General features: G+C 36.3%; 1 long non-coding RNA gene across 4 annotated transcripts in view; it reads right to left on the reverse strand.

The window, feature by feature from the left end:
- Nucleotides 1-13,404, reverse strand: part of LOC309866451 — a 60,993-nt gene that overhangs the window by 27,027 nt on the left and 20,562 nt on the right. For 3 of the 4 annotated variants that reach the window (XR_014312692.1, XR_014312693.1, XR_014312694.1), the window contains exon 4: nt 11,792-12,620. The exons of the other annotated variant lie outside the window; for it this stretch is intronic. This is a non-coding gene — a long non-coding RNA (uncharacterized lncRNA). Of the gene's footprint in view, nt 1-11,791; nt 12,621-13,404 lie in introns of those variants that run through there. 4 annotated transcript variants of the gene reach the window in all.

Consider the following 13,404-nt stretch of genomic DNA (forward strand, 5'->3'; position numbering starts at 1 on the left):
GTGCAAGAATAAAATTCAGTGGAACCAGGAAGCTCCTTTCTGCTCAGTTTGCCCCCAATTTCAGGTGATGATCAAACTCCTGTGACCATACCTTGATCTTTCTGACTTTTCCAGGATGAAGGAATTCTCTGATTTATCTTCTAAGTGGGAATATGGCTCTTCCACAATAAAAGTCAAGCTGAAATTTGTAATACAAAACTATTAGGAGGAGGGAAAAGATGAATTCAAAGAGAAATGAACCAACAGGCTAAACAATCCTGAAAGCTGACACATATCAGTGCTGAAAATATTGGCAGATTGCCAGAAAGTTCGGAGGAAGATATTAAAGTTTAGAAGAGCTAACTGGAATGATAAAAGTAGAGAAAAATCACAACAAAATGGGTAAAGGGAAAAAAATGTAAAATAATCATAGTTCAATTCAAGAGGACACTGACAGTATCTCTGCATTAATAAGAAAAATACCAACAACAAAAAAGTAAAAGTTCTTCTTTTTCTGCTTGAAGAATTACTAAAAATGAAAATCTATTACAACTACGCAACAACTCTGACGATTTATCTTATTTAGTAGACCGTGGTCTAATCAACAAGACAAATGAAGAATATTGGTAAATAAAGTATAATTTCCTTAAGCCTCGCCGTATATACATTTGAAACGACAGGCCGTGACCTTCCATTGATCTATTCTTCAAAGTTCCACCGGTAGTGGTGACCCTTTCGTTTTTCCTAGTAAAGTCATGTCATTTAGATTCCAAACAAACTGCAGAAAGGGTGACCACAATTTAATTCGTCCACTCACGAGCTGGGAACCCAAAGTTCTGATAACTGACAGCGGGAGCTACAGACAACGAGGGTCTGTGTTCCCGGGCCGTCACAGTTCGCCCACAGACCCGCGGGCCTGGCGGACTCAACGCAGACGCCCAGCACAACCACGGGAGTGGGTGGTCCCTCCCCTCAAAGCGAGGAAAACCCAGCACCAAAACGCAAAAGGAAAGTGAGAGCTAAAACAAACCCAAGGAGAGGGGCAGTACAAACCTTCTCTGAGAGGAAGTCTCCACGTCAGTGCGTGCCCCAAGAGCCCGCGCACTGGGCCTGAGTAGACAAAACTGGCAAGGCTATTCGGCAGAGGCCGCAAGTGTCAGGACTCCTTGCGGCTGGAGTTGGCCTTGGCTTGGGTTCCATGTCCCCATATACTCTTCCAGGAGGTCCAAAGCCCTCGGGGCTGTGGAGCACTCAGCGTTTACGAAGTACTTGTCCAGCATGATAGGCAGCTTTGCCCAGTCCAGCTCTGCATCTACCATACTCGCCGAACTTGCTTCCGGGTCTGCGTAATCCGGGTCCTTGCCTTTGTTCTTTCCACTTCCGGTACACCGAGGCATCCACCATGGCTCTGTCAAGGCGCTGGGCTCCATAAGGAGGGAAGTGACGCCCAGAAGGACAGTCCTGACATTCTGGGTGGGGTTTCACCGCCCTGTCGGTGGCTCCCTGTTCTGAGGACCAACGGTGGAGGATGGAGGTGCAAATATCTTCCATCAGGTAAATGTTGGGGTGCCACATCTTGGTCAGGAACCAAAAGGTCAGAGGGGAGAAAAGGCAGTCGATGGGGAACTGGAGGCGTGTCTTGAAGTAGCCACCGTCGTAGTTGATATTCCAGGGCCCAGAGGTGACCACTTCTCAGCTGTACATCTTCAACCAGAAGTCACCCAGAAACCCTCGACCCTTGAAGCAGCTGCGCCTTCTGCGAGCCGGGCGCTAGCAGTCTTAGCAGAGAACTGCGGGTCTTAACAACGCACGGTGTCGGGACAGCAGAGCAGCATTTCTAGATGTTTTTTCTTTGTACAGCTAATGTATTTGAACATTTTTATTGTTACAGAATAAATAATTTGACAAGGGTTTTTGAATTAGTTGTGAAAAGCTTCGAACAAAAGATAGCATATATACACAGTAGATTGACCTAATACTATAAAAAGTGAAAGATGAAGGAGACTTCCTTGATGACCAACTGGAAAGCATTTTGATTCCCTATATATTGAATTTTCTCCATCTATGAAAGAGAATTTTGTTTGTATGTTGCTCATCTGGATGACCATCTGTACACAGGTGTAATGGTATGTTATAGATACAGCTTCACATTCTTTTGGCTTTAATTCCTTAAAACATTATTTTATGAGCTATCTAATGTTACTTTAATAATTAAGCTATGTAAACTGTAATACATATTTAGCTTATAGGTGCATTCAAAGTAGCAATAGTCTGAATGATCAAAATGGGATAGTAAAAATAAATTCTACAAGAGAGAACTTTATAAAATTCTTAGTTTGAAAACCTGAACTGAATGTGTTTTTCATTAGACATTTAGACTTCTTATGACCTAGTTCTAAATTTTTTGAACCTTTGCTTCAATAGCACATTTTGAATTTTTTTAAAGCATGCTTCTATTCCCAAATACTCTCTAACATCGTTCTATCATATAAATGAATCTGCATGCAGTACTTAATAACTACTATCATTTGTGTAAGCATATGTCAGCGATCAGAAAAATGCGGGGTAATTGGAATTTACCATCCCTGCCAATTATATTTCTACAAGATATTGATGACCCATGCATCAAATCTATTCCTGTTGCATAAGAGGATCAATTTATTAGATAATTAAAATTATCTAATTTTAATTGAAAATTAGTTCCTTTGCAGTTTTTATTTTTATCATTGTTTGAAATGTGACATCTACTTAAGAAGATACTGTTTTAACATTTAGACCTATTTCTAACCTGGATAGAAAAGGTGTGATTAAAAGAAGCAAAGTTCCTAGACTTAATTGAGCTTTTCCTGTTATAAAGTATTAAAAATACTACATTATTTTAATGACCAAAGCTTAATAAAGATATATAACATAAAATATTTAAATAAATAACAACACCTTAATACCACAAATACCTCCATCTGCAAGCAGTCAGGGCTTAGTTCAACCATATAGGTGAGGAGACTCATTCATGTGTTAGGAATTTCTCCTGGTCCATAATCATTCCATACTTTGGATTTATGAAGGAAAAACTTTTCACTAACTATAGGCTTATCAGAGAAAGGCTTTGTTTTTTGTTTTTTTTTTTTTCCCCTCAGTTCTTCTAATGAATCCTATAGTAATTCCACCAAATGACGGTTTTCCAAGGTCGTAACAAAATACTGCAACATGTAAAATATGTGTTTTTTCAATGCTGGGTTTTTTCCTCATTCATGGAATTACCTGAAATCATGCTTCTGTATATTTTTAATTCCGTCCGAAAAGCTCCTTCAATTTGCAGTTATTTAATGATTAGTTTACATTGAGAGGGTCATCTTTTCTAAAATCTGCAGTTGTATAACCAGATTGTCTTAAAGGTCCTTAACTAAATTGCCTGTGGGTCCTCTTTTTCCTTTCAATATGTTAAAATTACTCAAATTAGAAAGGATAGCTTGTTACACAGGTATACAGACAAATACTCCAATAACGTGGGGTCTCATTAGCTGAGCAATACTGTTTGTAGAAAGCACCTACTTTTCCATTAATCCATGTGACTGTGCAAGTCACTTAACATCTATTGTTCTCATCTTCTTTCTTTATATAGAAGTTGAACAAGATGGTCCTTTGGGTTATGTTAAGCTGTAACATTTTATTCTATTCTCAAGAGCACAATTCTTGAATGCTGGAGGTATTCCTTTCCTAACCTTGCACCTACTATGTGTTAGACTTTACAATAAATACTTTTTTCAAAATAGAGCTTATTTTTTAAAACAGTCTTAGATTTACAGTGAAAAAAAACTGAGATAATACAGAGTTTATTTTTACCCTGCATACAGTTTCATCATTAATACCTGTATGACCATTGTAATTAAAGTTCATAGTTTATTCCAGTTTCCTTAGTTATTACCTTATATTCTTTTTCTGATCCAAGATCCCATCCAGGATACATGTATTTGAAGAATACATGTCAGGCAATTTGTGGGGATTTTTCCCCCCTTATAGCTAGCTAGACAGTGGTTGTGGATTTTAGCAAGGAAAACCATAGAGGTAAACTGCCATTTTATCACATCATATCAAGGACACAAATTATCAACTTGATTTATAACCTAATACTGATGTTGATGTTGACCTTGATCACCTGGCTGAGGTAGTATTTGTTCACATTTTCTCATCCCATTATCCCCCCTTTCCATATTTTCTCCTTAGGAGAAAACTCAGTATACATATCCCACACTTAAGGAGTGGGGATTTATAGTCCTCCCTCCCCATGAAGGCAGCTTATCTACATAAGTTATTTATAATTCTTATACAAAGGAGATTTGCCTCTTCTTTCCTATTTATTTATTTAATCATTTATATCATCATGGACTCATGGGAATTTATCTTATACTTTGGATTATAAACTTATCCTATATTTATTGTATTGCTCAAATTTTTCCAGTTTTGGCCATTTGTAATTCTTTCAGTTGGCTCTTTTATCCTTTCAACATGCCTTATCAATGTAGGCTTTTGTTTTGTGATTTTTGTTTTGAGCACCCCTTAGTTCAGGCTGCTACAATAAAGGCTACCATAGGCTGAGTAGCTTATAAACAACACATATTTATTATTCACCCTTCTCGAGGCTGTAAGTCTAAGATCAGGGTACCAGCACTGTTGGGTTGTGGTGAGGAACCTCTTCTGGGTTGTAAACTGCCAACTTACCATTGTATTTTCACATGGCAGAGAAAGATCGAGTGAGCTGCTACCTCTCTTGCCTCTTTTTACAAGTGCACTAATCCCATTTATGAGGGCTTCACCCTCATGCCCTAATAACTTCCCAAAGTTAAATAACTTCCCAAACATCTAAATACCACTGCATTGAGGATTAGACTTCAAAATGCAAATTTCGGAAGAACACAAACATTCAGTCTATAACACTTCCTTACTTCCTTTTACTGCGTAATGTTCCAGACTTATATTAATTCCTGATCCAGTCCTAGAATCAACCATTTATCCAAGAAGCCCTGGTTCCTCTTATTGGAGATAGTATAAGAAACCAAAATCTGGGTGCTAGATAATCCTTGTTGTTACTGGGGTGTAATTGTTTCTAGAACATTTCAATTGACAGGTTAAGAAAATATAATTGTATATACTAATCTGTGTATATACACATATCTATAAATATTTCTGTATGTAGCCATTTATATCTATATTAAGCTAAACATGAGTTCACCCTGATGTTTCTGGTCTAATCTTTTACCACATGGATCATTCTTTTTATTTCTAACCTCCACTTAACAGTGAGAAACCTGGCTTCCACCATCTTCTATTCATTTATTTAATTGTTCAATTTGAGTATATATATTATAGCATTGAGTATATATATTTATCAGCATTGTTAATTCATACCTTCATGGAAAACAGCTAAAAGAACAGTTTTTTCCCTTAAGCATTACAGGCTCCACTCATTCCCAGCTATTACATTAGCACCTTTCCCCCTACCTCCTTCTTTGCGAAGTGTGTGTGTGTGTGTGTGTGTGTGTGTGTGTTTAATATACTTGTAATACAGTCAGTTTCTTTCATTATTTTCTATTCCAATCTGGAATTCTCCAACCTTCTGGATAATTTTTAAAATATTTGCATACATAAGGGTCACCCTGTGAAATAAAATTCTAAATGTTTTTGACAGATGTTACTATTATGTATTCACCATTACAGTATCACACAGGATAATTTCAATTCCTCAAATAACAAACTATTTTTCACTTATTAGAACCTTCCCCCACCCCAAACCTCCAGTAACAACTAGATCTTTTTTAATTTATTCTATATTTTAATCTTTATATGCCATTTTAATAATGTCTTATAGTTGGAATCCTAATGTATGTAACCTTTCAGACTATCTTCTTTCACTTAGCAATATGCATTTAAGGATGCTTCATGTCTTTACCTGGGTTGATAGCTTATTTCCCTACCACCAAATAATATTCCATTGTATGGATGTACCACAATTTGTTTATCATTCACCTGTTGAAAGATAACTTTGTTGCTTCCAGTTTTTTATAATTATGAATAAACCTACTAAAAATATATGTTTATAAAAATAAAAAATTATATAAAAACACATGAGGATTTTTTATGGACATAAGTTTTCAAATCAGTTGGGTAAATACTTAGTATTGGAACTGTTATATATAGCAAGACTATATTTAGCTTTGTTTAAAGAAAAAAAACCTGCCAAAATGTCTTCAAAAGTGGGTGCACCATTTTACATTCCCACTAGCAATGAATGAGAGTTTCTGTTGCTCCATTTTCACAGTATTTGGGTTGTCAGCTCTTTGAATTTGGACCATTCTAATAGGTGTGTACTAGTATCTCATTGTATTTTTAATTTGCATTACTCTGATAGCCTATGAAATGGAACTACGTTTTTACATCTTATTTGCCATCATATATATTCTTTGGTGAGGTGTCCAAATCTTTTGCTCATTTTTAAAATGAGCTATTTGTTTTCTTTTGTTTGAGCTGTAAGAATTCATTGTATATTTTGGATACCAGCCCTACCCCTCATATTCAGAGTAAGGAACACTGAGTGGTACAGTTCATATGGATAAGACTCACAAAGTGAAGATCAAAGATAGATCTGAGTAAGGGTAGTGCTGGCAAGAGATTTTTGTTCATGTCAATACATACAATCTCTTTCACTTTATATTACAAAAGAATGAAGCTGATGGAATAAAAAAGGTTAAAATTTAATTCTGAAAAACGTCCTAATCTCTCATTCTACTATTTTGCTATTTCTCCCCACATTCAAACTTATTTAGGGGGTGTCATACAGCACCAAAATTTACATGGCACATGTAAACTTAGAAACTGAAATAATGTAAACATCATCTAAATCTGTAAACTTTATTTCAACATCAATTTACATAATATGTAAACAAACAGGCTTTCAATCAAAGTTTAATCAACTTATTATTAAATATTAATATAAAACTGACATTCCTTTTAATTTATGTAACTACTGATCAAGAAAACCCTTAATTTGCTTTGTGGTTTCAAACCTCATCTGTCGTCTTTAAGTACGAGGATAATATTCCATAGACAAAAGTTATAAAAGTCAATTTTGGAACATAATTTTACCATTAAGCTTATGTCAACTAGAAAAAGTGCATTTTCAACCAATTAAATCTAAAATAATATACATTCTTTTTAAAATTCATGTTAACCTTTTTAAAGATTTAAAGATACTCTGACCCTATTATTTGGGAAAACAACAACAACAAAAAGCCTTTGAAATATTTAAACTAATATTATTTTCTGATATAAGCATGCATATTTTTGTCTTAGAAATAACTACCACTTGAGATAAGGTGGCCAGATAATTTATCATCCAAAGTACAATTTGTGAATAAGAAAGGACAGTAATAAAAAAAAAAGAAAGGACAGTAATAATGATAATAGTAGTGAAGAGACAATGGGCATTAACTGATTTTGTCTGGACAAACACAGATAAAGGGCTAAGCCTAAACTTAATTTAAAAAATCTGAATCAGGGGCGCCTGGGTGGCTCAGTGGATTAGGCCGCTGCCTTCGGCTCAGGTCATGATCTCAGGATCCTGGGATCGAGTCCCGCATCGGGCTCTCTGCTCAGCAGGGAGCCTGCTTCCTTCTATCTCCCTCTCTGCCTGCCTCTCCATCTGCTTGTGATCTCTCTCTGTCAAATAAATAAATAAAATCTTTAAAAAAAAATCTGAATCAAACATTAGCAAAAATACTCAAAAGTTTAAAAATACCTAATGTTAAATGGCACAAATATAATAATCTGTCATTGATAGTGAATACTTAAGAAGTAATTTATTTAACAAATTGCTGATATTCAACTTAGTGTAACAATTAGACAATCAATTTAATTTTAATAAAAGGTAGGAGACTAAATATAAGATAGAAAAATTTTTGTTTTTTTTATGGAACTTTTTAAAACTATACTGAGGGGTGTCTGACTGCTCAGTCAGTGCAGCATTTGACTCATGATCTCAGGGTCAGGAATTCAAGTCCATGTCAGGAGTACAATTTATTTTAAAAAAATAATAAATAAATAAATAAATAGATAATTAAAAATATACTGAAAATCTTTTAAAATGCTTTCCTTCTCCAAACTTCCCCACCTAACAAGTTTCTAAAAAATCATCATTAAACATGATTTGCTTTTGTTTAAGGCCACATTTTTCAAAGTTGATTCAAAGCATATCAGGCAGACTGTCAAACGCTACTGGTTAAGGCAGAACCCTAAGAACATGTCCTACTTTAGGGCTAAGACCTTTTGATACAGATTTTTAACATCTGTTTTTCCTTTTATGGAAAGAAAATGAGATTAACAGACCATACTGCCTGCCTATTGTTTATAAGCAGGGGTAAATCAAAGTACCTCTTCTCAGAGATAAATTTGAAAGAAGGAAGGAGAAAGAGCCATATTAGAAGATTTCTACTTAAATCTCCCATATTTATTTATTTATTAATATTTTTAAAGATTTTATTTATTTATTTTAGACAGAGAGCACATGCATGCACAAGCAGGGAGAGGGGCAGAGGAAGAGGGAAAGAATCTCAAGTAAACTCTGTGCTGAGCAAGGAGTCTGACAGCAGCTCAGTCCCATGACCCTGAGATCAGACCTGAAACAAAACCAAGAGTTGGACGCTTAACAGACTGAGCCACTTAGGCACCCCTATTTTCTAATTGTTTTAAGTAATCTTTATACCCAATGTGGGACTCAAACTCACAACCTCAAGATCAAGAGTTGCACGCTTTACTGACTGAGCCAGCCAGGTGTCTCTAAACCTCCTATATTTAGAAATCATGTCTGCTTGATTTCATAAAATATGGGAGATACTTTCCCTTTTTTATACGAAATAAGGCAAAGGAATACTGATTTTCATAATAAATGCATGATAATCTGGGGATAGCAAAATAAAGATGTTACCAGTTAACAGAATACAGAGGATGGAGCTGCAGGAGAAATTTTCCAGAGCGATGTAGCCCTCAATAGGGAAGAACAACTTGTATCTAGCAAGGAGAGAGCTGGGAAATGTTTTAATTAACTATTGCTGCATAACACAACACCCTAAAACTTAGTGGTTTAAAACAACTATTTTATTATTGTTCATATTTCCATGGTTTCAGTGGGTGGTTTTTCTAATCCACATGATGTCAGGAAGGGCTACAGTCATTTGGAAGTTCAACCAGGCTGGAAAGTCCAAGATGGCTCTTTCACATAGTTTCCAGTTGGTAATAGCTATTAACAAGACACTCAGCTAGATTCATCCACCAGAGTATTCTCCATCTGGCCTTTCCGTATAGATACGGCTTCTCAAAACCTGGCTACTGGATTTTAAGGGGGTAGGTAGTAGAACCTACATGTCATAGGTTAAACTCTCCAGAAGAAGATTCTGAGAATTTGGGGGTACAGAATGTTTTGTTATTATTGATCCCTGGTGGTGGGGGGATGTGGAAGTAGCAGGATTAGGCAAAGGAAAAAAACCCAACTGAGATGCAATTGGTTAACCATATGTAGCACATCAGGGCAAAATGTGTAGCCCTTTATACCCTCTCTTTGTTTAGTCTTCAGGGTAGGCATGACCTCAGGTGAGGTAGGTCTCTACAGCTGAGAGAGGTGCTGAAGGAGCTACACTTGATGTCTGTCTGCTGCCTTCATTCCTCACTGCTGAATAACAAGTTCCTCTCTAAAGTAGGATCTGAGTGGCTCATCTTAGATCTGTCATACTATCAGTCCTCTTAAAGCCAGGGCTTGTAGGTCCCAAAACAGTAACTTTACCAGTTTCATGGCCATTGATTGATCAAAGTTGGTTACAAGGGCAGCCCATATTCAAGGAAAGGGGAAATAAATTCCACCACTTGAATTAGGAATAAAATGCATATAGAAAGAAAGGAGGAATTTGAAAACGCACTCCAGATTCTGCCTTCTGACTGTAATAATTCATGTACAAAATAATGTAATAATTCATGTACAAAAAAATTCACTTAACACCTCCCAATACTGCCACAAATTACCATTCCTTTATTGCATCAGCTCATAGACAAAACTCTTATCACCTATATCAGAAAAAATGTAGATGAGGTAACTCCTCAATCTTCTCAGGAGCACCTGTGAACTAAAAACTGAAACACCAACACAATCATCTGCCCCATACACTCCTAATGTACAACAATTAGGAAAGCACCTGGTGGCCTACAATAGAAACCTTCATTTTAACAGTGTAAAACCTAAGGCATATAGCAGTTACTTGCCCAAAGCAATTCTGAAATACAGCAGGACATGTCACCATTCCCTCCATCTCCTGTGATAGAGAATGTTTTGGGTTTGTTGTTTTAATGTTTCTTGATTAGGGACCATCTCTGCCCCCTGAGGATGGTTTTTCATGGCTATGCCTCCTGTCATCCTTACTTTTCCATAAGAAGTGCAATGTGTTGCTGCTAAGTAATTTTCTTAGCTGTGTCCTATTCATATGAGATTAAAAACACTGAGGTCCCTTTCCATTTTCCATTTCCATTCTACATCTGTTCCTTTTAGTCTAAGCTCTTAAAATTTCCATTAAAATGTTTGGACTTCCTGTGTACCTAACATATTTTATGATAGATGTTTAAAGACATAACCCTCTCTACTTTGGATTTAAAATCAGAATGCTATAGGAATAACACCTTTAAGATACTTGAAAATCCTTTTTTCTAGCTGAATGGGCTTATGAAGCACTATCTGAAAATTCTTAAAAACTTTATTGTCTATCTGAGGTCAACAAGGCAAGCCCTTAAGCCCTATTGTCAAAAGCCCTATTGTCTAGGAAGGTCCAAGGGACAGATCCTTAATCTCTCTGAAGGTTAAACAGTCTTCCAACTGCACCATTAAACAGATCTTCATGCAGTGGCTGTTTTTCTGGCAGCACTCTGGACTTGATCTTTGTTCCTGCTTTTAATTTGCCCTGAAAATATCATATGGGCTGAAAGAGATGAGTATGAGAATAATTTATGTTCTAACCCAGCAAATCCTTATTTGAAAGTCTTTCTTCTAGATCAGAGGTTGGTCATCTATGGCCTACAGGTCAAATACAGGCTGTCACCTACTTTGTCAATGAATTTTGTTGTTGTTGTTGTTGTTTGAGCACAATTACACCTATTCACTTAAAATTGTCTGGGTCCAGTATTGTGTTGTAACTGCAGAGTTGAGTAGTTGCTACAGATGCCATACAGCCTAAAAAGCCTAAATTATTTACTATCTGGCCCATTAAAGAAAATGTTTGCTGACTTACACTCTAGATACTGCTTGAAAATTAAAGGTTTCTTCTCTAATTCATTCCACCCCATTAATGGTCATGTACACCTGAAGAAACCAGTTGACTCTAACAACTTTCTGTCTGGAAACATTCTGAGCCAAATACACAAGGTCATTAGATATATTTTCTCTCATATTACCACAATTGCAGCATTGTCAAACATTCTCCCTCTACAAAATAGGGCATAAATTCACCTTTGCTCCACGCCAAATATCAATTTCTTCACTGTCTTACAGCCTCCATTGACCATCTCTGTGACCTTTCTGATCCAAACTCACTATCTGCTCCCAAAGCCAATGCCACGTTTTAGGCTTTTGTTACAGCAGCACCTCACTTCTAAGTACCAATTTCTGTTTGGGTTATCTATTAACACAAAACAAACCATCCCAAAATTTAATGGCTTAAAATAGCAACCATTTTATTATCTTTAATGATAGTATATGCTAACTTGGGTTAGACAGTTTCTTTTGCTCCTTTCTTTTGCTGGGGCTATAATCATCTGAGGGCTCGATTTAACCTGTATGTCTAAGAAAGATGTATTAGTTATTTATTGCTATGTAATATATTACTCTAAAACTTATTATTTAAGATAATAAAAAAGTATATTGCACAGATTTTTGTGGTCAGGAATCTGGGAGCAGCTTAGCTGGGTGGTTCTGGGTGGTTGACTTGATTACAGTCAAGTTGTCGGCTGAATTGCAGTCATCTGAAGTCTGGTAGATCCACTTAAGGATTTGTAGGCAGGTTTCAGTTCCTCACCACAAAGGCTTGAATATAGGCTGAAATGACAACTGGCTTTTCTAACTGAGTGGTCTCTGAGAGGACCACCAATATGAAAAACACGGCACAGTTTGTAATGTTGGAAATAACAGATCACTTCTGTGATATTCAGTTGGGTCATATAAACCAGTACTGGTACAATGTGGGAGGGGTCTACATAAGAGTATGAATAACAGAAAAGCACCCTTATTGGGTGCCATATCAGAGACTGGCTACCACAAAGATACACTCATATGGGTGTCAATTAGTGCCCAATATAACTAGAATGCCTTGGTTCTCATTTTTGTGATTTTTCCATCTATCTTGGGCTTCTCATACCATGGTGGCTGAGTTCCAGGAGGCAGCAAATAGAATCTTCCAGTTCTCTTTGATCTGAGTTTTGAAGTCTCATATTGTCCTTCTGCCTTGTCATTCTATTTGTAGAAGCTAGTCAGTCATAAGCCATCTCAATTTCAAGGAAAGCAGCAATAAGCTCTAACTCTTGATATGAAGAGTGACATGTGTGTACACCCTAAAACACTGATGAAAGAAATTGAAGATGACATGAATAAATGGAAAGACATTCCATGCTCATGTACGGGGAGAACAAACATTGCTAAAATGTCCATCCTACCCAAAGCAACCTAGAAATGTAGTGCAATTCTGATAAAAAAAAAAAAACACAGTATTTTTCACAGAACCAGAACAAATAATTGTAAAATTTGCATAAAGCCACCAGAAGACTCTAACTAGCCAAAGCAATCTTGAAGAGGACAAAAAAGGAGGTATCAGAATCCCAGATTTCAAGATATACTGCAAAGCTTAGTAATTAAAACAGTATGGCACTGGCAGAAAATAGACACATGGATCAATAGAACAGAGTAGAGAGTTCAGAAATAAACCCATGGGGGTATAGCTCAGGGGTAGAGCATTTGACTGCAGAAATAATCCCATGCATGTATGGTTAATCAATCTATGACAGTGAAACAAGAATATACAATGGAAAAAAAGACAGTCTCTTAAATGGTGTTGGGAAAACTGGATTGCGACATGGAAAAGAACGAAATTAGACCACTTTCTTATACCATATACAACATTAAACTCAAAATGGAATAAAGACCTAAATATGAAACCTGAAACTATAAAATTCCTAAAAGAAAACATAGGCCATAAACTCTTTGACACCAACCACAGAAACATTTTTCCAAAAATTTTTAAATAGTGGTTTGGAGGAATATTTGCATATTCTGGATGTTAATCATTCATTGGTTTTATGTGTTACAAATACTTCCTAAAACTCTCTGCCTTATGTTTTTCATCTCTT

This window comes from Mustela nivalis, assembly GCF_964662115.1.
Source record: "Mustela nivalis genome assembly, chromosome: 6".
NCBI lineage: Eukaryota > Metazoa > Chordata > Mammalia > Carnivora > Mustelidae > Mustela > Mustela nivalis.